The sequence below is a fragment of the Amblyraja radiata genome, chromosome 32, assembly GCF_010909765.2.
Source record: "Amblyraja radiata isolate CabotCenter1 chromosome 32, sAmbRad1.1.pri, whole genome shotgun sequence".
Classification (NCBI taxonomy): domain Eukaryota; kingdom Metazoa; phylum Chordata; class Chondrichthyes; order Rajiformes; family Rajidae; genus Amblyraja; species Amblyraja radiata.
Window position 1 is genome coordinate 17,277,078 of NC_045987.1, and position 27,366 is coordinate 17,304,443.

At 38.1% G+C, this 27,366-nt stretch overlaps 1 protein-coding gene across 7 annotated transcripts in view; it reads right to left on the reverse strand.

The window, feature by feature from the left end:
* ehmt1 (euchromatic histone lysine methyltransferase 1) overlaps positions 1-27,366 on the reverse strand; it is a 93,944-nt gene that overhangs the window by 65,617 nt on the left and 961 nt on the right. The gene's annotated exons all lie outside the window — the stretch shown is intronic.

The following is a 27,366-nucleotide window of genomic DNA, read 5'->3' on the forward strand; positions in this document are numbered from 1 at the left end:
GGAGGCCCAGGACAGAAAGGTCGGATCCGGAATGGTCGAGGGAGTTGAAGTGCTGAGCCACCGGGAGATCAGGTTGGTTATTGCGAACCGAGCGGAGGTGTTCGGTGAAGCGATCGCCAAGCCTACGCTTGGTCTCACCGATGTAGACAGCTGACAACCATGTCAATTACTTTCCTCATTCCACCAAATCTATCTGCAGTTTTCACAAGACAATACCATATGTTTTATAGAAAAGATCTAGAAGCATAAATAAATACAAGTGCTTGATACACCTTAAAAAAAAGACCCGTATTTTGCAAGTTTACATATTTTGACTGGTTTAACTAAGAAAATTCCACAGAAAAACTTTAGGTCCACACTGCACACAGCATATGTCTTTTAAGACGTAAAACATAAATCCACACTCCCATCTACAATCTTCAATAATGTAATAAGATTAATTTTTAATTTTTAATTGAACAGTGATGTCACTGGATTGCCAACATAAAATTATATATCATGAGCTAGATATTGTAGTCGTGCAATTTCAACCACGAAGATGCAGAATACCACAGACCAGTTAACATCAATAATGTTTACGTCAGGATTTGGGAAATACCTATCACTAGATCAAGATACATACAAGATCAAGATACAAATATTATATCAGATACATATTTAGATAAATTTATTGAAATAGCAACTTTTGCACCAGTTAGGAAAACAGGCGATAGCAGCATATTTGCTGGGGTTTTTTTTTTAAATAGGGGACTTCCTATACCCCTGTAGTGCTCTGCATATAGCTTCAGAATTGTTTATCCTGGAAAACCACGAGTTTCGACTCAATGAGGTCACGCGCAAATTGAAGGAATAGCAGCACCTTATATTTCGCTTGGGATGTTTACAACCTAGCGTATGAATGTTGACTTCTCTAAATTTTAGGTAACTTCTACAAACACCCCTCCCCCCACTCCACTAAAGGCCGGTTCACCAGTTCCACACTTCACAACTGTGTCCCTCTTATGATCACTGTCCTCAGCCAACGACCAGTCTTTCAGAGAACCTCCCTTTCAGGTCAACCGTTGCCAGCCCTGATTTTGCATCCAATTCCCCCCCCCCCCCCCCCCCACACACACACACACAATCAGTCTGAAGAAGGATCCCAACCCAAAACGTCACCTATTTTCTCCAGAGATGCTACCTGACCCACTGAGTTACTCCAGCATTTTATGTCTATCATAAGTATCTTCTGTTGTCTCAAACAAAAGGAGTCCATTCTCAACTTCTTAAAAGAGAACTAATTTCAATGCCACATATTTCCCAATTTAATATGGAGAAATGTGTTTAATTATTAAAAGGTAGACGTATAAAGTTTCTTCACTGACCAGTTATTTGAGTTATTTGACCAATCTGAGTTCAAAGTACTCTAAACTACTAAATCATTTTTCATCTTTAAATTCAGGAGTTATAAAATACAGGTTTTTGGTGACAAACTACTTGTGCATATCATTGTCAGATTTGAAAGGTTGAGGCGTAAACAGAACAAGCAGCAGATGGTAAATTACCTGTATAGAAGTTCTGCAGGTCGTTTTGATACCTCGCTTTGGACAAAGAATCTCAAGCAATTGTAAACCCTAGTTGTTGCTGAAGGCAGTTTTCTGTTTCAACTCTTCATCTCCCCCTATAGGCTATAATTCAATAACCTGAGCATGCTTAACGGAGGCACTTCACTGCAGATTCAACCATTTCATAACACGTTCCCTTGCAACACAATTATCTGCCATTTTGTAGCCGACTACCACAACAGTCCCTGGGCTACAGCTCTTCACAATCTTCACGTGAAATTTCATGAAACTGGTCAAATTAAGGTAAACAACATGCATATTTTGATTTATGTTTCAGAACTGCAAAAGCAGGATCCTACAAACAAAATACATTTTCTCTTGGCAAGTTTAAACATTTCATAATATCCCAAATTTCAAAGAAGACATACGATAATTTCTCCAGGTAGAGAGAAACAAAGACATTTGTGTGATGAATGCTTAATCCCAGATTGATGGTAATATCTCAAATAATTCAGTATGAAAATAAATACATACACCCAGCCTCTAAACGTCAATTGGTCAAGATTGGATGAAATACCATTTAGATGCACTTATTATCTGGAATCTTATTTGATTCATTCATCTTTATTTATAGGTTTTAATTAATATAATAAAAGGGTGATTTGAAAATGGAAAAAGTAATTCACACATTGAAATAATGTTCACCACTCATTATAATTTCATAAAGCTAAATGACCAAAGTACAATTCAAATGAAGGAACTACAATGGTATTTTATTAAGCTTCACCTCAGTTAAGCCAAATAGAAATTGCATATAAAATGAACCAACTGAAAGACTTTCACCATTCACAACTTCTAAATGTTTAAACCACTGCTTACGAAGTTTAAAGCAAAATATAGATGCATTAAATTCTAAGATGTTAGCTGGATACTGTACTACCAAACTTTAATAGAATTATTTTATATATACTTTTCCCCAAATCAAATGCAGCGTATTAATAAAATGCACCATTTTCTTTAAAAGCATTCATATACAATACAAAAAATGGCAGCATCTCAGCTGTTGACAGACTTTTTTACAACCTTTTTCCAACACAACAGAGTAGATTAAACATAAATCGTTGAGGCAAAACCATAATCTCCACAAAGAGCAAGATTCATTTGAAAATAAATTTGTTGTTTTCAAACAAAGTATGGTTTATAAGCAAGAAAAAAGTGAATACATTGTTACCTGAAAAGAGTGTTTCGCCTGACAAAGGTTGTTAGCAGCACAATATGACCAAGGTTTTGTAATACTTTCTGGTTTCTTTGACAATGAAAGAGCCACTCATGAAAGATGAACTTGGAGGCCACTTCCCATTTAAGCTATACATGATATATTTTAATACAATAGTCTGAATCTTCAGCCATTTTGTGTCTCGTAGGGCAACCCTTAGTAAATGCAGTCTGAATATCACTATCTTCTCATAAATGTTACTACAAAATAATTAGACAAAAGTCATTCAATATACAATTAATTTATGCAATTATGAGAAAAGCCAATTATCCTCAATTACTTTTTAACAGAGCACCTGAGTTGTTATTTGGAGCCAATGGCAATAGCTGATTGATAGAAATGGCTTCACTACCCTTGGGCAAGAAAGAAAGAAGGAAAGACAAATCACCCGAGGTTCCTAGCTTTCATGTGGATGTCAATAAGACAGAATCTAGGTCAATTGTGACATTCACACACTCAGCACTCACTGTCCAAGAATATGTGCAAAGGCAATGGTGTTAATAGCAACAGTCACTGCCTTTTAAAGAAAACAGATTTTTTTTAAATGTTATTAAATTAGAGTGGCTAAAGATTTTTGAAAAGATGGCTTGACTAGCACTAAAAGCTAACAAGGATTTAAATCATAACATACGGACCACATTATTAATGGGTAACCTATAAACAATTAAAAACACTTCCATTCAATTTTCCCCAAAATACGCTGCCATTAGCCCAATAATAAATTGGAATTGCATTATTTTAGTGAGTTATCAATTTCTGAAAGGATAGTACAAATGTATTGCATGTATAAAGAAAACATCAAAAATACAAAAAACATTTCTGGCTTAACCAAATCCCAGGTATGAAACAAGAGTTTCCAATCCACTACAATACTTGGAACGAGGGCAATAGCTTACTCCTATTTAAACTGAAGAACAACACATATTCTTCTGCTTTGAAAAGACTGCTTTAAATTAGTAAAATTGAGTGTTTTTCTCCATTTGTGTAACAAGCAAATTTTCAATTCATGAAAGAAAATTCAACCCTTTGTCTTCCAAGTGGTTTCCCTACAGCTTTCCCAAATTTCAAAAACCTTATAACATATCAGCATTACTACAGCATTTAATTTCAAAAAGTTGTCATGAATAATGATCACAAAGAAAAAATATATTAAAAAAATCAAACAAATATCACCTCAAATCATTTTGAATGCACAAGAGCAATTCAAAATAATAAAATGATGAAAATTGATTTAATCTTACGGTCACATATATATAGGATATTAAAATACTGCACTATCATGCATTTGTAAATTAAGACAAATAAATGAACAAAAGGAAAATGTTCTCCATTCTAAAATGCCAACACGCCCTAATGTACAACGTTGAAAGCTCTGCAGGCCAGACATTGCAGTTACATCACAATCACAGCCATTTCATTATCACTTATTAAAAACATTGAAATACTTTAAAATCTAACATTCTTTGCCTTTGATTAAAAAAATCCACCTGCCAAGATTTTGTTAGCATCTCACTGAACTACAGTGGTAATAAACCAATTATCGAATATGTCAATGTATGAAATTCCTTAGACGTGATCAATCCTCATTCATAAAAATGTGTTAAAAGAAATTTTGTTCATTTGCTCCACAACATTCATAATCATTCACTGCCTTTCATAAATACAGCATCTAAACAGTCAAATGCTCAATGGTGATTATCTACATAAAATGGACTCCTTTAAATGTCAGTCTATGTAGACCTGTACAAAAATCCATACACAAAGAAAATTTCCTTCATGATGAAAGACATGAATGCCAGTGGGCTATTGAACAGCATAATTATCAAGAATGATAAAAATAATACATGACTACAATATTAATATTCAAGTCCTTCCCTTTCACAAAATCATCAATGTTTACCTCATTTTCAAAGAATTGTGATCAAATGCTACAGCATCATATTAGGGTTTAATTCACTGTAGTGAGCATGCTCAAATGGCACTCAATGCTCAATACTCTGAAATGTGAACCTTTATGGATACTATTTGCATGCAGACATATGCTCAATACATTTCCAACAAATCAGTTGGGACAATAAACTAGGAATTCACTTCATTTTACACAAGTTGCAGTTTAAATAAATCAAGAAATTAGTTGCTACAAAATTACTCCCAATAAATAAAATTATACATATGACTCAGTAAAATAATCGTGTGCAAGAATTTCTAAATGTAATCATCTATTCAAATTACTCAAACTGGTTTAATGAATATATCTTTGCATAATACTCAATTCCTGTTCCATACCAGCAGCAAGACGACATTTTGGAATTACGAGACATGCAAAATAATAAATGTACTACATAAACATGAAAAACAGGAAAAGACCAGAAACATTTTTTTTTCAAATGCATGCATTTCAAATGTCTGTTAAAGAACCTCATTAACCTGGATGTGTAGAATTTCTATTTGTGAAAATATGAAAAAGAAACAAAACTGCAGGGCTGTACAGTGACATTAACTGCAGTAGCTCTATTTCAATCAACTGACAATGGACCAAATGATTTCTTCCTGTGTCATAAAATTGCTATTATTCTTCTTTACTTTATACAAATTCTAAACTGGAGATTATTATTTTAATGTGTACATGGATTTGCACGAAAATAGTTTTAAAAACAACTTATTAGAATACAAACTGTCAGGAGACAAATTATGTCATTTAATACAACAGTTGCAGATACAACAATGGTTCAGCCATAGTAAAACAATTCAGAATGTTCTAGTACAGAATGCTATTTTATTCCAAATGACATTGCAATCTACTCCACTCACCTAATGACACTGCTATGATTTTTGTATCATTCGGTTATGACATAAGAATCTGGATCAGAATATGATATTACACCATTCCATGTAACCTTTTTTTTTTTTTTAAATTGGATCAGTCAAATTAGATCAGTAAAATTAAATTAAGAAAAAAGACAAAAATATATTTGTGCATATTGCACTACCTAATGCTACCAATAATTTTTATTGAGTTAAAATCTCTGGAAACAAAATCAAGCATACAATCAGAAAACATTTTGAGGTTTCAATCTCTTGGCATCCCGAACACTTGGGAGGATTATAGAAATATATCTCACACCTTGGGAGGATTATAGAAACATTCATAAACAGTACAGAATTACAACCAGTTACATGTATAGTTAATTATCTTTCAGTTTGATGTTCCTCGTTATATGTTCACTACTGAAATTAATCCAGGAAACATGGTGGAAATTCGGCAGTTATTATTTTAAGGGTAATGGGAAATTACTTTTCTAGGCTCTCGTTCTTGAGAAAGAAATGGAATTAACTTAAATATGTGTTATTCAATCAGAAAATAATTACCAGATACATGTGAATGGGTGACACGATCAATATATATTTTTTTTTGGCTTTCGAGAAATGTATTTATGAATAGCAACAGCACACACCTTACCAGTACCATCAGCACTTTAGGGGTGAATATGTTGAATTTTGGAGGCATGCAGAAATGGAGCTTGTTGAGTACTTTAAACATGGAAGAGAGTTTCTAAGAAACTATTAAGACTGGCTAAAAGAATTTCGAAAGAATATTGAATGGTTTCCAATGTACCAGGCTCTATATGGGATCATCTGCCACACAGTAATGGCATAGCCAGGCCAAGGCGAAGAATATCACACCATGAATGTCCTTCTGTGCATCATACGGTTCCATCTTCCATCTTCCACATAAGATGTCAATAAGATATGCTCTAAAATGTACTGTGTAAAAAATGGCTGATTTTTGGCCTTGGTCACAGCTCTTTTTTTTAGGTCCAAAAATAATCCTAATTTAAAAATAAGGTGCCATTTTATATTACTCTACATGTTATTTTACAAAATCTATCAGAACTGCAGCAGTACAAATTTTGTTCCATTTATGTAACATCTCCAAATGCATGATACAATTTTCCCAACATCAAGACCGAAATTAGTATCTACAATGCCATCTTTACTGAAACAAAATATCAAAGAAGACTTCTTTGTCTTTCAGAGTCTCAAATGTCCTGATGAGTGACACAACTGCATTGAGGGAAGTAGGCAATATTCTATTACATTCCCAATGCCTCCTTTGAGGAGAGATGTGAGGACTAAGGCAAGCCAATCCAAGTATCGATTTTTCCATCGATATGCAGGCTGATATTAGCTGATTTAGCAATGGTAATGACTTTTAAATCGCTGGGATAATTGATTTGAGATCTCTTGCTGGAGACTGCTGCTGACAGGCATTAGACATGAATATTACTCCACAAATTAGTCCAAGCCTAAACAATTCCAGATATTGTTGCAAATATTGTGAATTCTATAATTATCAATCGCATGATAGAGAACATCATTAATGAAACCACTGAAATAACTAGGCTTGAGAAATTAATGCAGAAATGTTCTGAAATTGTCTTCAACAATTTTCCAGACTAACCACACTTAAGTTAAGGCTTAACCCACAAACGCACGTACTTTACCCAAACCCCATTCCCCCCCCCCCCCCCATCCCCGTCCCCACCCCCGACCCTCTCCCCTCCTGGGATGGTAGGGATACAGAGTAAAGATTTTTAAAAGCACTAGAACAAGTGGGACCTGTTGGGCCCCTTTCCCCCAATGCAATATTCCACCACTCACCCATTCCCCAACACAACATTCCCCCACTCACCCATAGCCCCCAACAGCGCAGGCACGGCTCATTCCCCTTCCTCTTCACCCATCCTCTTCTTTCCCCTCTCCTCCTCCCCCACTCCCTCTCTCACACCTCCCGCTGCTGAAAGACTCATCCATGCCTTCATCTCCTCCCGACTGGACTACTGCAACTCACTTCTCCTTGGCATCAGCTCCACCTACATCAACCGACTCCAACTGGTCCAGAACGCAGCCGCCCGACTCATCACCCACACCAAATCCTGGCATCACATCACTCCAGTCCTCAAACAACTTCACTGGCTTCCCATCTCCCACCGGATCAACTACAAAATCCTGATCCTCACTTACAAAGCCCTCCACCATCTGGCCCCCCCATATCTCACTGACCTCCTCTCCCCCTACCAACCCTCACGGTCCCTCAGATCCACATCAGCCGGTCTCCTCTCCATCCACAAGTCCAACCTCCGCAGTTTTGGGGACAGAGCCTTCTCCAGGGCAGCTCCCAGGCTCTGGAACTCCCTCCCCCAACTGATCCGCAATTCCGTGTCCCTCACCATCTTCCAGTCCCGCCTCAAGACCCATCTCTTCACCTCTGCCTATCCTTAGCCCCACGTCCCCCTCCCTTTTCATCTGTGCATTAATTGCCTCATATTGTGTTTTGTATTGAATTCTGTCTTTACTTTGTGTACTAGTCATGTCTCTACTATTTATTTCATTCCCCTTACATGTTTTTCCTCTACCTGCTAAATTTTTGTAAGGTGTCCTTGAGACTCTTGAAAGGCGCCCATAAATAAAATGTATTATTATTATTATTACCCTCAGTCACTCTCTCCCCTCCCTACCCCCCTCCTTTCCCTCTATCTGTTTAAATAACAGTAAACAATCCTCTTCTCGTCCCCTCGTCCCTCTCCTTACAACAATGTAACAAATCTCTCATTGCACTGAGAGTCCTGTCGATGTTAACATTGTCATGGAATTTTTTTGAAAAGAGCAATCTTTTATATAAATGAGATTCGCGATCCCATTGTGAAGTCATACGCTGCTTAAATGAGATTCCATTGTGATGTAATGGTAGAATGCTGGTGTGTTTCTTAACAGGAGTTTGTCTTTGTGGGGTGGTACACTGCTGACGGGCAGTTTATGTAAATGAGATCCCATTGTGACTTAGTCATATGCTGGTAACTGCCACTGCAAGTTCAAGTGATTTTGTCAAAAACTGCCCCCAACTGCACAGGCGCTGCTGTTTCCCCTCATCCCCCAGCACTCCCTCCCCCTCCTCTTCACCATCCCTCTTCTTTCCCCTCTCCTCCTCCCCTCCCCCACTTCCTCCCTCACCTCCCCCTCCCTCTTCTTTCCCCTACTCTGTCACTCCCTCTCCCTCCACAACCGCTCACCCCTCCCCTCCCTCTATCTGTTTAAATAACATTAAACAATCCTCTCCTCGTCCTCTCCCCCAAAAGAGCAATCTTTTATGTAATTGAGATTCGTGATCCCATTGTGACATAAGCAGCTGTCAGTGCATGCAAGTGAATTTGTCAAAGTGGGATTTTGTAAAGTTTAAAATGTGCCCCCAACGCTACCCGTTCCCCCAACGCAATATTCCACCACTCACCTATAGCCCCCAACTCTGCAGGCGCAGCTCATTTCCCCTCATCCCCAGCACTCGCTCCCTCCTCTTTACCTTCCCTCTTCTTTCCCCTCTCCTCCTCCCCTCCCCCACTCCCTCCTTCACCCCTTCCTCTCCTTTCCCCTACCATCAGTCACTCCCTCCCTTCATAACCCCTCTCCCCTCCCTACCCCCCTTGACATCATTGTGAGGTGGAAGTTGCTGTTTTTTTTTTTTTTATGTCAATGAGATCCCATTGTGATGTCATGGTGGATGCTTCTGTGTTTTTGAAAACAGACTTTTATTATGTAAATGAGATCCCATTGTGATGTCATTGTGGGGTGGAACACTGCTGCCGGGTAGTTTATGTAAATGAGATCCCATTGTGACGTCAAACGCTGCTAACAGCCAGTGCAGATGAAAGATTTTTGTCAAACTGGGGTTTTGTAAAGTCTTAAATGTGAACAACTTGTAAATATACTATCAATCTGAACGAAACTTGATACACCGCACACCAGGACAATATTAAGGTGGGCCAAAAATACCGTTTTGCCATAATTTCAGGATTTCACCTGCATTAAATATCCAGTCATAATACCTTTGAGAAGGGAATTATTGTCCACTTTTTTTAAATTATTATAGTCTGTCAGGAAAAGGAACTCCCAAAATGGTTTTGCGCGGAGAGCTCGGGAATTCAGACACATCAACAACAAAGGAATCAAGTCAAATTGGTCTCAGCCTTCTGCTCTCATTCTACTTGCCTGGCATCCTTCTTGGTATGGAGGTCAACGATTGAAGCAGGTCTTTCACTCAAACTCTATGTTGCTGCAGTAGATTTTGGAAATGGGTCAATATATAGACATGTGGCACTAGTGGTGGAGGGAGTGATTTTTCATGCCAGTGGTTCTTAAATCATTTGACATTGTTAAGTGAACTGCAACCACGAAAGCCATGTATCCATTTAAAATTTGTGTATTGTATGATGTCACGAGTTGCAGAAGTGTGCTGATTGGACTGCATTTGGTACATGGATCGAACAGATTGTATAGTCCTGGTTGGTGTAAAGATATTTAAATGTTGTGATAACTGCATCCATTAAACCAAAAAGCATTCCACTAAAATTTTAACATTCCTCATAATAAATGGAAACAGTTTGTGGTGTTAGGAGATAAATAGAATAACCAGCCTGTTTTGTATGTGGCAAAAATCTTAGTGCAGCTAAATATGATTAAACTAAATTTGGTGACATATGGCTATACTGGATATGTTCTTATATGGCTAATCTGGATATGCTCTTATTGTCAAGATTCATATTAAAAAACGAACCTCGACCAGATTACATAAAGCCAAAAAAACTGAACACAGAAATTCCTCGACTTTTACATAACTGTTTACCTTATTTTTTTCTGAAGTGCTTTTACTTAAAGAAGGTACCATCAAATTCAGATTGCTTACTCTTTGTTCATCATCGCTTATATTGGAGAAATTATCTTGAAGAATCTTGGAGAACAGCTGCAATGTTCCTCCAAGTATTTGTTCAATGACTTGCTCTTGCATGACACGAACAAAAATTCATGTTTGCTTTTCTGACTATATAACAGCTCAAATTCACAATTCACAATTCACTTTATTTACTAAATAAAGATTAATACAAAAATAAATGGGAACTGAAGAATAAAATATTAACAACAAGGAAGCTCCAAAACTAGATTAAAACTGGTTTAAAAATCTGGTCAACAGAAACTCAGAAATATGACTTGGAATAATTCTATAAAAGTATCACGTGTGGCACTTTTGAAACACCATGCAAAATTCAGTTTTCCCTTGTCCTTTACCATTGTTTTACAGAACATAGAAACCAAAATAACACTCAATGACATCAGAAGCTCTCAAAGTATTTGCTGAAATTAAAGTTACATGTTTGTTTTAAAAAGTCTTTCAAATATACTGGAATGAATAACAAACATAGCTGGAATAGTTTCTACATCCAGTTATCTTGTAATTTATCACAACACAAACACCGTAGATTAACTCAAATATGAACATTTACAAAATCATACTCCCAAACAAAATACACCATTGACATCAAGGGCCAGGCATCATGATATCATTTTCAAATGCAATCATGTATCAGTTTAAAAAACATAATTCCATTAAATCAAGCCTTAACTGGCATACAAATCTTCACACAATTTCTGCTATTCTGTAAAATATCGATGAATATTTTTATTGTGCTACAGCTCACACCTTAGGCCTCAAAGATCTCAAAAAGTGCCTAAATTGATGATTTCACATATAGCAATACTGCAGAATTATTTGGCCCCTCAGAAGGTAACATATTTGAAATCTTTATCAAATATTTAGCTTGAGCAAATATATGATAAAATTGAGAAACGTTTGAAACTTTCCATTGGCATTTCTGAAGTTCCAGTGTTCCAATCAGTTAGGAGGATGCTTCCTGTCCCGCTGAATTATTCCAGCATTTTGTGTCGACCTAGGAGGATATTTACCATCATCAAACCTTCAGAAACAAAATTTACCATTTGTGAAGTAAACAAACCCTGAATCTAGAGATCAACAGTCTTGCTAAAACTTTAAGAGTCTTCTACATCATAATCCTAGTTTGAGTCCTGTTCAAATCTGCTTCTTCATAGGATCAGTTGTGTTGCTGTGAGCATGCTCAGTTGAGATACATGCATAGTCAGCCATTTCATGTTTAAGCACTGGGACACCAAAAATGGCTTGTTATTTGGAAGCTAAATAAAATACTGTACTGCAGGGTTTCACAACCGTATAATAATATTAATAAGTGAACACTTGTGTTTATTTGTTTTACTTTGAACATTTAAAAAGTTATGAACATGGAAAAGTTTAAATCATAGACAATTACCATTAAATATCTGTTTCAATTTATAAACTTATAATTTATAATTACAATTTATAAAAAACAAAAATCTAACCAATGTAACAGAAAATGGCAAGTTGAAACAATGCACTGAAGTCACATAGCTCCAATTCAAAGCTCAATTAATATAAATTTCTAAAGTAAGTTGAACTGAATCATATCAACTGTGGCGCCGGGGATGACACCGGGTTCGGCAGTGACTACACCGTCACTCGCGGGCGGACTCGTAGGGCAAACGCACGCGATATATTTTATTCAGTGGTAAGAAAGTCGAGGAGTGCTGTCCCTCACACATGTGCGATGGCACCGGCGATCTGAGGGTTGTCCCAGCAGCTCAGTCTTGGTCTTCAAAGGAGGAGGCGTGGAGATCTCAGTCTTCTTCCTGCAGTTCAACCAGGCCCGATTCTCATTCTCAAGAAGGGTCACGACCTAAACGTCACCTATTCCTTTTCTCCAGAGATGCTGTCTGACCCGCTGAATTACTCCAGCTTTTTGTATAAATCTCCTGGGCCTGATCAGATATATCCAAGAACACTATGGGAAGCTAGAGAAAAAAGTGTGCGAGTCTTGACTGAGATATCTGAATTGTCGTTAGACAGGTGTGAGGTGCCAGAAGACTGTGAGGCCAATATTATGCCTCTATTTAAGAAGTGCTGCAAAAAAAAACAGTGAATTTTAGACCAGTAATTCTGATGGGAAAGTTACTGGAGAGGATTATGAGGGATTAGATAAGTGTACATTTGGAAAGACGGGTTGGTTAAGGATAGTCAGCATGGTTTTGTGCATGGGAGATCATATCTCATCAATTTTAATGAGTTTTTTGGAAATAGTAACCAAGAAGGTTGATGAGGACAGTCCTTTAGATGTAGTCTATGTGAACAAGGTTGGTTGCTGATCTAGATGATTAGATGTCATGAGATCCAGGAAGAGCTAGTTAACTGGATTGGCTTAATGGTCAGAAGCAGAGAATGGCGTTCGAAGGTTGTCTTTCAGACTGGAGGTCTGAGGCTAATGGTTTCCTCATTCCTACTGGGCCCATTGCTGTTTGTCATCTACATCAACTATTTCAATGGGAATGTATAAGGCATGATTAGTAAGTTTGTAGATTACACTAAAAATAGGCAGAAAATCCTTTCATAAATTCATGCTTCCTCTGCTCAATCCTATTACTCTTTTCAAGGTGTGTAATTACATCCTTTGTTATAGATCTTTATATAGATATACATATTCTATAATTTTTACATTGGAACCATATTTTTGTGCTATTTAAATACTCCAGGAAATTCAGATTGAAATTTGAACCAGATGCTAAGAGGCCTGCCTGACAACAAGTAGAATTTTGTATTCTCCCTTAGGCTAACCCTATTATCAGCTGCATAGCATTGTGCTCCTTCAGTGTTAAGGATCATTTTTTAGGCAAGGTTATCTCCATAGAAACATAGAAAATAGGTGCAGGAGTAGACCATTCGGCCCTTCGAGCCTGCACCGCCATTCAATATGATCATCCAACTCAGATCATCCAAATCCATTAATTGAATGTTGGTATTCCATTTTTAGGCAAAGTTGTTTCTGCGATATGAATGTTGATATTTAATTTTGTCCTTGCCTCTTACATTGCTCTGCCATTTATACAATTGAACAGTGAGAGCTTTTAAGAAATATCACTTTTATTCTGAAAACATGACATTTCATTAAGCAAGTGATAAAGCATATAATTTAGGATATACAAAAGTCCTATAATAGTGCAAGTGATAATAATTATTTTGAATATGCACTACTCCCCCCCCCCCCCATATATTGAGCTTCCGAGAAAAATCCATATCAAAATGTCTATCACAGTTCCTCTTGTTATCTTTGTGTGCATTTCAAAAATCTTTTCTTTAAGATTTCGAGCACGTGTCCCTTTCCTGAAAATCAAATTGTTAATTTACAATTTCTAAGCTTGGATTTTATTTTTTAAATAATCATATCTTGCATGAAATATACCAATTAGCAAGTGAACATATTTTTTGAGGACTTTCATTGAAATATTGTTTTCAGATTTTTATTTCCTCCAAGATTAACCACCAAGAAATGTTCTGAGAAAATATACAAGGCCAATGGAATGTGGACCAAATCCATTTTCGAAGAAAGAAGTGTTCAGAATATGTTCACTCAAGATAAAACAATTGTTTTTCTGGTATGTTTTTCCCCAGTTCTGATGATAAGCCTTTTACATGAAACGTTAACACTTTTTCTTTCCACAGGCGCTGCCTGACCTACTGATTATTTCCAGCATCTTCTGCTTTTAGTACATAAAACATGATTAAGTCAAGGGCCAATAAAGAACATCTGCAATTGTTCACATAAGAAAAGACTTGAGCTCCAATGTCAATCAATCTAGTTTGGTAGTATTATACAATTCTAATGGCAGAATCTTAAAGATTTAATTCATTTGACAAATACATTCCCATGCAATTTCCAAATATAAACATTAACTCAATAAGACTGAAACACAAAAGACTGCAGATGCTGGAATCTTGAACAACCACTAAATTTGGAGCAATTAGGTCTGCTTCAGACTTCCTTCTGAAGAAGGGATCTTTCCCACTCCCCAGAAATCTCATCTGTCCATTCCCTCCATAGATGGTGCTTGACCCACTGAATTCCACCGACACTTAGTTTATAACTCAATAAGAGTAGTTAAAATAAGAATAAAACATTCTGGGAAACTAGCTGGCCAAGGATCCATAAATATTGCAGAAAAAAATCTTTAAGAATCCTGCTGGATTATGTTCTCCATAACTGCTATAAACTAATTAGTTTCAAATTGTTTACAAACTAGAAATTTCCTAAACCAACAGAAAACAGACTATTGATAACTTTCATACTTAACTTTAAAAACCAAATTAATCACACACCTTCCCATATAGTTCTGTATGCTGCATTAGATGTTTTGTGTAATAAATTTTTGATTTAAAATAACTTTGAAAACATTCTGTTTGCGAGGACGTATTTCTCACAGCTACACTTTTCACTTACCTTTGCCCACTGCTATGGCAGCCATTTTCTAAGATAACAATGAGAATCTTAATCTCAAATCCAAAATGGCCACTGCATACTATTTGAAAATTACTCTAATATATGTTTCATTGATTAATGGGGGGGAAATTAAACTGTAGAATATTTATATGATAATCAGTTTTTGATAGTAAGTGAAGAATGAATTAAAGTGCAAAAATATAGATGACAATAACCCTTTCACACTTTAACATTGTCGACTATATTTCCACGAACAACTATACAAAATGCCACCATTCCTTGAATACAAATGTCATCACAATAAATTCTGAGAATAGATCATCTGATTTCAGCAAACTTCCTTTTCCTTCCCACTTCTGCTCTTTCCCATTTCTAAGTCCAAATGTTTTTTCCCCATCTTGTTTTGATATCGCTAATAGATTTTTCAGTCAATTAAATGAATAACATTAAAGTGGAGCAGCTTAAGTATGATCATGGTGGCAAAAATATTATGGTTTTCCAAATAGTTCACGATATTCCATTAAAAAATAAAATTTGTGCAATAGTAAAGTAATTTTAAAAATTTCCAGATGCCTTCAATGTTTAGTGGAATTACTTGAGTGACTAAAATCCAAATAGGAAAGCAGAAATTGGTTACTCAGGAAATTTCAAACAATAACTCATCTTCTCATTAAAGATTAATGGATGGGTACATTTTAGAGGTCTTGGTAACTTTAATTTAGTGACATATTTTTTCTCAACTGTAATATTTTACAATTCTCAGGTCAAAAATAGCTTTATGAACAGTAGCTCATGCATGAAAATTTTGCTCAAGTTACTTGAGGATGTAAAAGGCAAAGTCAATAGAAGGTTAGCAGGCAGGTGCAGCAAGTAGTTTAGAAAACCAAATGAAAAACTAAAAAAATAAGAGACACAAAGTGCTGGAGTAGCTCAGCGGGTTAGGCAGCATCCTTGGTGACATTTCAGGTCGGGATCCTTCTTCAGACAGATTTACTATTACAGTTGTACCGTGTGCTGGTGAACCCATACCCAAGTGCTGTGAACAGTTATGTCAGAGAAAATAAACTGGCCTAAGAGGCAGTTCATAGGAAGCTAATTCCTGGATTCAGAGGTTTATCCATCACATGCGCCGAAAAAAATTAAATCTACATTCTTTAAAATTTAGAAGAATGAGGGATGATCATATTGAAACATAAGATTCTTACTGGGGCATGGGAAGGTAGATGTCCAGATGTTTCATCTTGAGCGCACCTCGAATAAGTTCACATAACTACGTTAAAGGGGGCATTTATTGAAAACGCAGGTGAATTGAAGAACTATTCGCAGAGGTTAATGAACCTTTGGAATTGTCAATGAGGCGGAATTGTGGAGGCGAGATCATTGGGGATATTTAAAGAGAAAGTAGATAAATGTTCAAAAGAATGGGGAATGGAAGACTACACGTAACTGGCACAGACAAGGAGATAAGGCCTGGAGCAGATTAGCCATGATTATTCAATGCAGACTTGAGGAGCTGTTTGTCCTATCCTATTTTCTTGCTTTCTCACAATAATCGATACGTAATTCAGCGCAGAAAAATATATACCAGAATCTTCAATATTCTAATTACTAAAATAAAGTTTTTATAAAACAGATGCATTGTTTAAATGTGTAGGAAAGAACTGCAGATAGTTTAAATCACAATTCATTCATTCATTCATCATCGTTGAAAACATTAGCGACGCAGTGATGCTGGTTTCCAACGGGAACGGTGACGGACGCACCGCACATCTCTGTCTTCCAGTTCCTGCGGACTTCCGCCGCTGGAAGTATAGGATTTTGGTGTGTGTGCTTTATCATCATTCCTTATAATGCTATGTACAACAGTGATCGCAACTTCTACTGAAGTGTGGATGGCCGTTGGCTCGCTAGAAGCTCATCTGCCCTTTGACAGGTCTTGTTTTTGATCCCGCTGGGGGTCCATAGCCCCCTCCTCACCTGGCAAACCAGGTGGGGGACACGGTTTAGTCGCAGACTATCCGACCATGGAGCAGGTAGCACGGGATTACATAGTACCCGTGGCGGGGGGAACTCCCCCTAACCTGACCACTAAATGCTGGAGTAACTCAGCGGGATAGGCAGCATCTCTGGAGAGAAGGAATTGATGACGTCCGGGTCGAAACCCTTCTTCAGACTTCTTCTTGTTCCAAAATGTCACCCATTCCTTCTCTCCAGAAATGCTGCCTGTCCCGCTGAGTTACTCCAGCATTTTGTGTCTGCATTGTTTAAATGACTAATAACACAATTTTTGGCAGGTATTAAAAAAAGAAAAACTATCATTCTAGTCCAATGTGAGTGATCTTTTTAAGCAGATGAAGTGTGTGTATGTAAAAGTATACACTTTGCTACACTTTCTCACCATCTCTGTACATTTCCTTTTCTCCAGTTGCCCCATTTTTCATTAAATTCTCTACTCTTGCTTCAGCACAATTTGCCTTGGTTATTTCCTTCACTCTAATTTTTTTTTTAAACTAAATCCTTGCATTATTTTGATTCCCCACACGATTCCAACTAGTAAAAGACATTTGGACTGGTACATGGATAAAGCATGTCTAGAGGGATACGCAGGCAAATGGGGCGCATGGTGGAAGGGTCTTCTAACGTGAAACCCTCTTTCCACAAATGCTGTCTGACCTATTGAGTGTTTCTGGCACTTTTTATTATTAAACCATTTTGTTTTTTGGTTGTACAGGTGCACAACCTTTTATCCGGAGTTCCGGAAACCGAAAAACTCAGAAAACCGGCCATTTTTTCCAGGATGTCGTCTGCACACCAAAGCTCGCGTTTGGCGCCAAACTTGACCCGAAACGACCCACGGTCAACCCAAGTCTGTACTACTGTAGCGGCTGCCTCCTCCCCGGAGACCGGGGAGACACTTAAACATCTGTAAATCATTGCTTAAATGTTAGTCAGTTAGTTTGGAGGGCTTTTATGTGAAGAGGGGGGGTGAAGGGGGAAACTTTAATTCTTAGTCCCCTACCTGGTCGGAGAGGCGGGGAGCGGTCAATGCCTTACCGGGTCGCCGTGCAGTAAGCTCCGGAGCGCTGCGGCCGCCGACTCCCAGCTGGGGCTGCGGGCGTCGCCGGTTGTAGCTCCGACCCCGGCAACTTTACCCCTGGCTGCGCGGCGCTCCAAATCCATCGTGGCCCGCGGCCGGACACCCGCAGACCCAGCAGCACTGTGGCCGCCAACATGTTGTGTGTCGGCAGCCACAGCGCTCCGGAGCTTACCGCAAGGCGACCCGGTAAGGCATTGCCCGCTCCCCGCTGGTATCCCAGCGCTGCAACGCCGCCGACTCCTAACATCGCGGAGCTGGGGCTGCGGGCGTCCGGCCACGGGCGGCGCTGGATTTGGAGCGCCATGCAGCCAGGGGTAGAGTTGCCGGGGTCGGAGCTCCAACCGGCGCCACCCGTGGCTGGACACCTGCAGCCCCCAGCGCCGCGATGTTGGGAGTCGGCGGCCACAGCGCTCCGGAGCTTACTGCACGGCGACCCGGTAAGACATTGCCCGCTCCCCGCCTCTCCGACCACGTAGGGGACTAAGAATTAAAGTTTCCCCCTTCACCTCCCCTCCCCACATAAAATCCTGACTAACATTTAAGCAATGATTTACAATGATTCCCCGGTCTCCGGGGAGGAGGCAGCCGCTCCAGACTTTTCAAGCCGCCCGCGCTACCCACCTAATCTACGCTAAAAATCTTCCATTCGGAAATCCGAAAAATTCCGAAATCCGACAAGTGTCTGGTCCCAAGGCTGTCGGATAAAAGGTTGTGCACCTGTATATTCATATTCAATGTTGTAAAATGCAAAGTGTTCCAAGTAAACTACAACGCTCTGAATGAAGACCATAAATAACGTTCATTATTTCCCTGGATAACTTCAAAATTGAGTTTATGATATTCAAAACAACTATAAAGAATTTTGAGAAATGTGGATGACCGATTTAAGTCATTGAGAACATAAATTAATCTTTGGCTGGGCCTTTCGTTCCATTTTACTTTTCCATATTTTATCTCAACTTATTCTTGCCTCCCTCTTACACCAAGAGGAAATTATGTATACATAAAAGTCAATACTCAATTGAGGTTAATATTACTTCATTGTTACTTCCATGAAGTAAAGAAGGTCATTCCACCACTTCCAGGAAACTTTGTTGAATACAAACATAAAACATTTCACTTCCCTGCCATTTTTTCATTTGCCAATATAATTTTTCCCCTGTCACTCTATAAGGAACACTTACAATTACACAGAAGGAATGATTCGGTCCTTCAGATCCATATCATCTCCCAGCAAAGTCCCATTCCCCCTCTCAAATTTAATTAATCAGTTGGTTCAGACAATACTACAGTGGCTTCCATATTCGACTTTATAACTAGACTGGTAGCTTACGTTCTGTTCTCTTAATCGTTGGTCCTTGGATAAATGTTGAAATTTTCCTGATTCTCAGGCTCACTTTTTTTGGGATAGTAAGACTTTTATTTTGATGAAATACTATTTTAACTTTCCCAATAGCAAAGGCAATAGAATTATTGTTTTGTTGTTTCCATAAAAAAACAAATATATTATAAATTTAAATGTTCATTCTTTGAATGCCTGTTCAATTCTTTCATTTCATGAAGATTCCCGCCCTACCATAGCTTATTTATTTGTCATGCCTTCGTAATTTACTTTATTCAGATGATAACCTCTGGTTTCAGATTGAACCAAATCGCTTTCAGATTCGATCTAAACTTCTACTATAAATCATTATTCCCTAAAATCTCCTTAACAATTGGATCTTGTATTAACAATTACTTCTTACACACAACTGATCTCAAGTAGTCTTTCCTTGCATTCTTCAACATACTGGTATAAAAATTTTTTGGCCAATTTGGTTGGACCAATCGATCCCTAAAGTTCTCATGATAATCGTATTAACCCTGTTACATATACCTCCTATTTTCCGATGTATACCATACACGAATTCTTTAGGTGACAAATTTGGGGGCAAGCTATACACAACTCCCAATGTTCTCTGCCCTTTACTGTGATTTAGTTCCATCAGTAATTAGATTTTTTTTCCCCCAAATTAACATCACTCATCTCAACTGCATTCATCGCATTCTTTAATACTGGGCCACCCCCACCAATATTCAATTTTGCCTATGAATATTTTCATATCCTAAAATAATTAATTTCCAACCTTTGTCACAACGTTAACATATCACTGTAACGACCATTTGATTTTAGGTATTTGCTTCTATTTCAGCAAATTCACCCATCTTGATATAAACAGTGCAAGGATTCAACCAAACAGCCTTCAATGTTGTCCATTTTCAAATGTTTATTGATCAAAATCCAATTCCACACATGTTTGCATGCACCATCCTCTCTCAACAAGACACAGGCTGTCATTATCATTTCGTTAACCTGCACTATTACTTTGTCTTTTTCTTAAAAATCCTAAATGTCGTCTCTCCAGAATAAATGGGCAAGGTTACTTTCTACTGTGGTTAAAGCAATTGCATAGGATAATATTCCACACTAAATTCAGAAAATAACTTGCAATGTGATTTATTATTTCAGAGCTAAATGTAAATGGAATTTCTGTTAAGTAGGGCATTTTTGATCTTTGTGTATGTAGTATGCAGCTCCACTGTAACTCCCTCTATAGGTTCAGATGGTGTTTACAAGCATACCTGTTGGAGATTATTTCATTGTAGATACTGCCATTTTGTAGTCAAAGCTGCTGCAAACATTCCTGTGTTATTACATCCAAAAGCACTATATGCAAGATATGAAATAATTGCAGCTAACTTCTAGCAATAAGTAGGAAATTAATTGTAAAATGCACCGAACCGCCCCCCCGAACCGACCTCAAACCCCCCCCCCCCCCCCCACCGTGGGGACAGACGGCCCGGAGTCCGCGAGTGTGTAACCAGAGTGTGGAGTCCAGATGCTGGGACAGAAGAAGGGCCAGCTGTACTGGCAGCCATAGTAAATGCTCAACTGACATTCACTGCGTGTACTCCAGACGGCGTTGCGTGTCAACAGTACGGGTCACGGGTTGTGACCTCGATTGCCGTGCAACCTCCCAATTGTTGCACAACTCAACCCTGCACCACAGAATACGTTTCAGACTTGATCTTTAAATGAATAAATTAAGCCATCTATCCTACTAATAAAATATATAAATTTGTCACACTAAATCTAAACCTAAATGTCTTAAACACTCTTCGGGCAAGCTATCTTCCACATTCAAAATAGGTAATGAAAACAAAACTGAAAGCTTTTACCAAAGTAAAGATATTAGTTGTTTTCAGGTGCATCAAGGTGAATACATACCTAGGGCCTGACCAAGTGTATACTTGGACTTTGTAACAAGCTAGGCAATTCATTTCAGAGACACTTACAGGGTTATTTCCATCTGTCTATAGCCACAGGTGGAGTTCCAAAGACTGGAGTGCTGCTAATATCGTATCATTATTTAAGATAAGCCAGGAAGCTTCAGGGCAATGAACCCGATATCCAAGGTGGGAACTTTGTAGGGGAGAATTCTTAGGCGCAAGATCTACCAGCATTTGCATATGCACAGTGATAAAGGAATAGCCAGCATGGTTTTGTACGTGGTAAATAGTTTCTTATTAATCTGATAGCTTTTCAAAGAGATTACCAAGAGGATTGATGAGAACAAGCTAGCAGATGTTCTCTGTATGGAGTTCAAGGACGCCCTTGACAAGGTCCCACACGGCAGCTAGAACAGTCTGAAAGGTTGGATCACATGGAATGCAAAGTGAATTAGCCAATTGGACTCAATATTCACTTGGAGGAAGGAGCTAAAGAGTACTTGTGAAGTGTTAATTTTCTGATTGGAGACCAGTGACCTGTGGAGAGTCGTAGGAGTACTGTTGGGTTCACTGATGTTTATTATCTACATGAACGAATTGGATGATAATGTAGTTAACATTGTTAGTAAATCTGCAAATGACAACACAATTGGTGGTGTGGTAAACAATGGGAAAGGATATCTAGGTTTACCACAGGATCTAGATCAGTTGGGAAGGTGGGCCAAGGAATGGCAAATGGAATTTAACTCTATGACAAGTGTGAAGTTTTGCACTTTGTATGTTAAACCATTGCATGACTTACACAGTTAACGGTACACCCCTGGAGTGTTGCACAACAGAGATATCTAGCAATACAGGTGCATGGTTCCCTGAAAGTGGCATTTCAGGTCGACAAGGCAATGAAGAAGACACAAGGCATACACAGAATGCTGGAGTAACTCAGCAGGTGAGGCAGCATCTCTGGAGAGAAGGAATGGGCGACGTTTCGGGTCGAGACCCTTCTTCAGACTGATGTCAGTTGAGGGGGCGGGAAAAAGATAGAATGTAGGCGGAGACAGTGAGACCAGTGGGAGAACTGGGAAGGGGATTGAGAGAGAAAGCAAGGGCTATCTGAAGTTAGAGAAGTCAATGTTCATATCGCTGGGGTGTAAACTACCCAAGCAAAATATGAGGTGCTGTTCCTCCAATTTGCGCTGGGCCTCACTCTGACAATGGAGGAGGCCCAGGACAGAAAGGCCAGATTGGGAATGGGAGGAGGAGTTGAAGTGCTGAGCCACCAGGAGATCAGGAAGGTTAAGACGGACCGAGCGGAGGTGTCCAGCGAAATGATTGCCGAGCCTGCGCTTGGTCTCGCCCATGTAGAGAAGTTGACACCTGGAACAGCGGATACAGTAGATGAGGTTGGAGGAGGTGCAAGTGTGCCTTTTTTGGGAAAGGTATTGAGTACAAAACATAGGACATCAAGTTGTTGGTGAGACCATACTTGGAGTAATGTGTACAACTAGGAAGGATGTAATTAACTTGGAAAGGATGGAGAAGAGATTTGTCAGGATTTTACATGGACCTTCGGGCTTGAGTTATAGGGAGAGGTTGGATAGGCTGCAACATTTTTCTTTGGCGAGTCAGAGGTTGAAGAGTGACCTTATTGAGGCGTACATGATCAGGAGGGCATGGATAAGGTGAACATTCAGTGCAGCAGATTCTAAAATTAAAGGGCATGGGCTTAAGGTGAAAGGGCCTCAGTGGCTTTGTTCACTCAGAGGACAGTGTATCTGGAATGAGCTGCCAGTGGAAATTGCAGAAGACATAATTATGACTTTCAAAAGACATTTGGAGTGTTATATGGATAGTTTAGATTCTGTTTCCGTACTATATATCTCGATCATCCTATGACTAAATGTAAAGAGTATCACTAATGCTTTGCGTTGTTATCAAATCACCTGAAGCACATTCCCTATTCAAATAAAATATTTGAAACCAAAGTAAATATTTTAAGCACAGCTTTTAACAATACAGACGGTTCCTTATTCAAAGGCATTCGACATGTTTTTTTGGATTTAAACATATCTGCCATTTAAAATACTAGAAATGCTCAGGCAGATAAGAATTGATCCTGGCAGCATGTTCGGCCCACAATGTCTGCGTCGAACATGATGGCAAAATCAACTCTTATCTACCTGCACATAATCCATCTATCTCCATTCGCTGCATATCCAAATGCCTATCCAAGTCTTTTAAATGCCGTTATCATATCTTCCTCCATCACCACCCTTGGCAGAGCATTACATGCACTCACCAGCCGCTCTGTTTAAAACAAAACTTGCCCTGCACATCTTTAAACTTTGCCCGTCCTACCTTAAAACAATGCCCTCTTGTATTTGATATTTCCACCTTGACAAAAAAGATTCTGACTGCCTACCCTATCTCACAATTTTATATACTTTTGTCAGGTCTCCCCACAACCTCCGGCAATCCAGAGAAAACCATCCAGGTCTTTCCAACCTCTCCCTGCAGCAAATACCCCCTAATCATTCTAGTGAACCTCGTCAACACCCTATCCAAAGCCTCCACATCTTTCCTGAGAAGACTAGAGCTGTGCACAATACCCCAAATGTAGCCTAACCAAAGTCCTATAAAGCTGCATCAAGACTTCCTGACTCTCAATGACCTATTGTACTTGAGTTTGACTTGATTGTATTTATGTATGGATTGCCTGATCTGTTTGGTTAGCCTGCAAAACACAGCTTTTCAATAGCAATGTAGCATGTAGCAATAATAACACGAATCCTGAATATTAGTATAAGTTGATAGATTTAAATAATAAATTGTTTTTTAAAAAGCTATAATTCTGATAATTTTGGTGTATCTTGTGAATTTATAATCTTAAAATGCTGAATTTCATTGTCCTTCAGCAGTTGTTGTACTTATCGATAAAATTGTATTCATGGTCCAATATTTAAAATAGCTAATATATCTACGTTCAGTAAAGCAAATTATTATTCAACGTATGGCTAAAACAGTTGCATGTTGTTTCCTTATCATCCAATACGGCTCCAATCTTTGACCAAAACACATTCAAGGCATATTTTACACACTTTTACAAGAACTGCTTCATTGCACAGTGTTTATCAAGCTACTGGCCAAAGTGTCATTTTGGATCACTTTCTTTGTCCATTTTGCCAATAATAAGTACAATTTATTTTTTTGGTTACATTTCAATGCCATCTCAGAACTTTGACAAATGAGCTTCAGCAAGGATGGATACTTGAACTTCATCTTAAATAACAGCAACTTGATCGAAAGTTTATTTCACCAATTTTATTCCCTTGCTACAATCAGCTCTGCAATGGAAGCCTGAGAAATTGCAACAGCCATCTAACAAATTGCAACAGCCATCAAACAAATTCTCACAAAGTTCTCAACAGTTTTACACATAAAATGGCACAACAAAGTACCATGTTGGCCTTAAAAAGAATGCTGTAGACTTAAATGCTGATATGGTCTCTCGACACCAATTCATTGAGTCATTAGGAGAAGACACCTCAAACTCACTAGAACATTTTAACAACTGTAGGTGAAGATATCAGAAAGAAATAAAGTTCAAATTATTCAACTAATAAAGAATACTTTTATAGTTGTGATTTGATCAGCTATACCTCAATACAGTATATAAGCCAACTCTTCTACCCCCCCTATTGGTTCAGTTACACCATTCTGAGCATGCTCATTGGATATAAATTCACTGCAGATTCAGCCATTTCATGGTCCAAGCTGCTGGCAGACATGAAGGCCTGCCATTTGGAAACTAACGCAGTGCACTATTTTGAATCTTAAAAACAAGCCTCTTCAATTGATTTTATAATAATTAATACAATATTGTAACCTCAAAATATTTCAGTTACTTTAACAACCATTGAAAATCTAGTTTGTAAATGAACAACATAATTTATTCCACTCTGTATATTTTCACTGCATCACTTCACACACAAAATCCAACATCTTAACTGATCTTTAGTCCTACCAAGATAAACAATCCGTGTCAAAATCATCTGATCCAAATGTTGACATAAAATGTCCTACTTCAGTGTTTGAAGACAGAACAGTAACTGGATTCAGTGTGATTGCAAGTTGGACACCGTCAACAGACGTGGTGCAATAGATTAAATATCATTTAAACAAAACAAAGTAAATACAATGAAGCATTTCCAGGCATTCCTTCACAATTTTACTTCATCTGTCGATAAAGATTAACCTCACCATGATGGTCAAGCCAGACATAAATACCACAAAGTTTACTTCAATATAATATTTTAGGAAAAAACTAAAAACTGTTAAGGAAATGTTGATCTGGGCATTAACACAATGTCTATTTTGCATTCATCCACATTGCATAATTTGTCTATTTTGGGGAGGGGGGGGGGGGGGGGGGTTGGGTCCAATACTGAGAAATAGAAATACTTTGTTCTCTACATGTTTTGGCATAGTCTACTCTACAGATTCAAGTGAAAATAATTACAAAGTTGCCTTAAATAATGGTCACACCATTCTTTGTTTGGTTGAAGAAACTAGTTGAAATGTTTAAATGTCAACTAAATCATTCAAAACAATTGTAATTCTGTACAATAGGTACAGAGCAATCTCAAATCTCTCATCAGCAGCTAAATTCTGTCCACTGGATTGAGTTACCAAGTTAAAAGGCATAGTTCTGGCCTTCAACAGATCTCTGATCTTAAATTCTAGGCTCAAGTAATCCCAAAAATAATTATAAATGTCACTGTGTCAATGTATGGCCATTGATATGTCCCATAGACTGATGGAAAGCCAATTCCAATTTACTTATGAATACTTAACTAAGATAACATTTACCAAATCATTGACAATATTCAGGAATTGCACACTGTTTACCAGAAGTACATTGTTACATGCACAGGAGCAAAACATCCTTATTTTTCAGTACTGAAAATTGCATTACTCTGTTTAATGAGGAACAATAGATAGATAAAAATGCAAAGATAAATTAACGTCCAAATTATGTCAACTGATTGATATTAACATGCTGCCATCTACGACCAGTTTTCATAAGCAAACCCAATTATCGTTACAAAAATAATTGATATATTGGTGAATCTATTTTGCCAGTTGTAGGTCTCAGTCCAAAACCAGTACATCAGCAAATTTCCCTTGGTATGATCTGTACCCTATGTTAATATCAAAGATAATATTTTGTAACGGTAAAACACACTTTTTTTTCAAGCAGCTACAACTTATATTCCTAGTGATTCACAACAGGAAAAAATGGATAAAAAGTAACACTTTCGCATACATGACATATATTAAAAACCCAAACCTTAACACATTAGGTAGAGCAGTCAAAAGGAAAGTAAACTCTCACAAAAACAATCATGAATGGCTTTAACAAAATAATAGATTGGCCACCATCGAAACTGGAATTTCTTTCAGGACCAGAATACAATGCAATACTGAAAAGGCCTATATTTTAGGCTAACTAATGAAAAGAAAGTGAATTGCATTTTGACATGGACAAGAGTATAAATTGGCGAATAAAAGGATTAAGAGGCAAGGATGCGAAATGCCTAGAATCAGATAGCTCAAGCCCTTCCTGTGTCCATTCTTGCAACTATTGTCAAATTATCGACATCTCAGAGGAAATTCAGCACTGATGATCATCCATTTCCATCAAGCATGCACAAACACCGATAACATGTCATGTTCAACTGCAGGTAAAATTTGACATTCAACAGCAGCACAATGACCAGTACTAACTGTTCAAGCAGACTTGAGAACTCAACAGTGCTGATCATAATATATCCTAAACCAATTTAATGTACCACTAGATTAGAACAACCAAACTGAGACACCTCAAAAGAAGACTAATCTACTCCAGGATGGCACAGCCCAACAAAAACATCACAAGAAGCAGACTTTTCAAAACTGAAGAAACATTTTCTA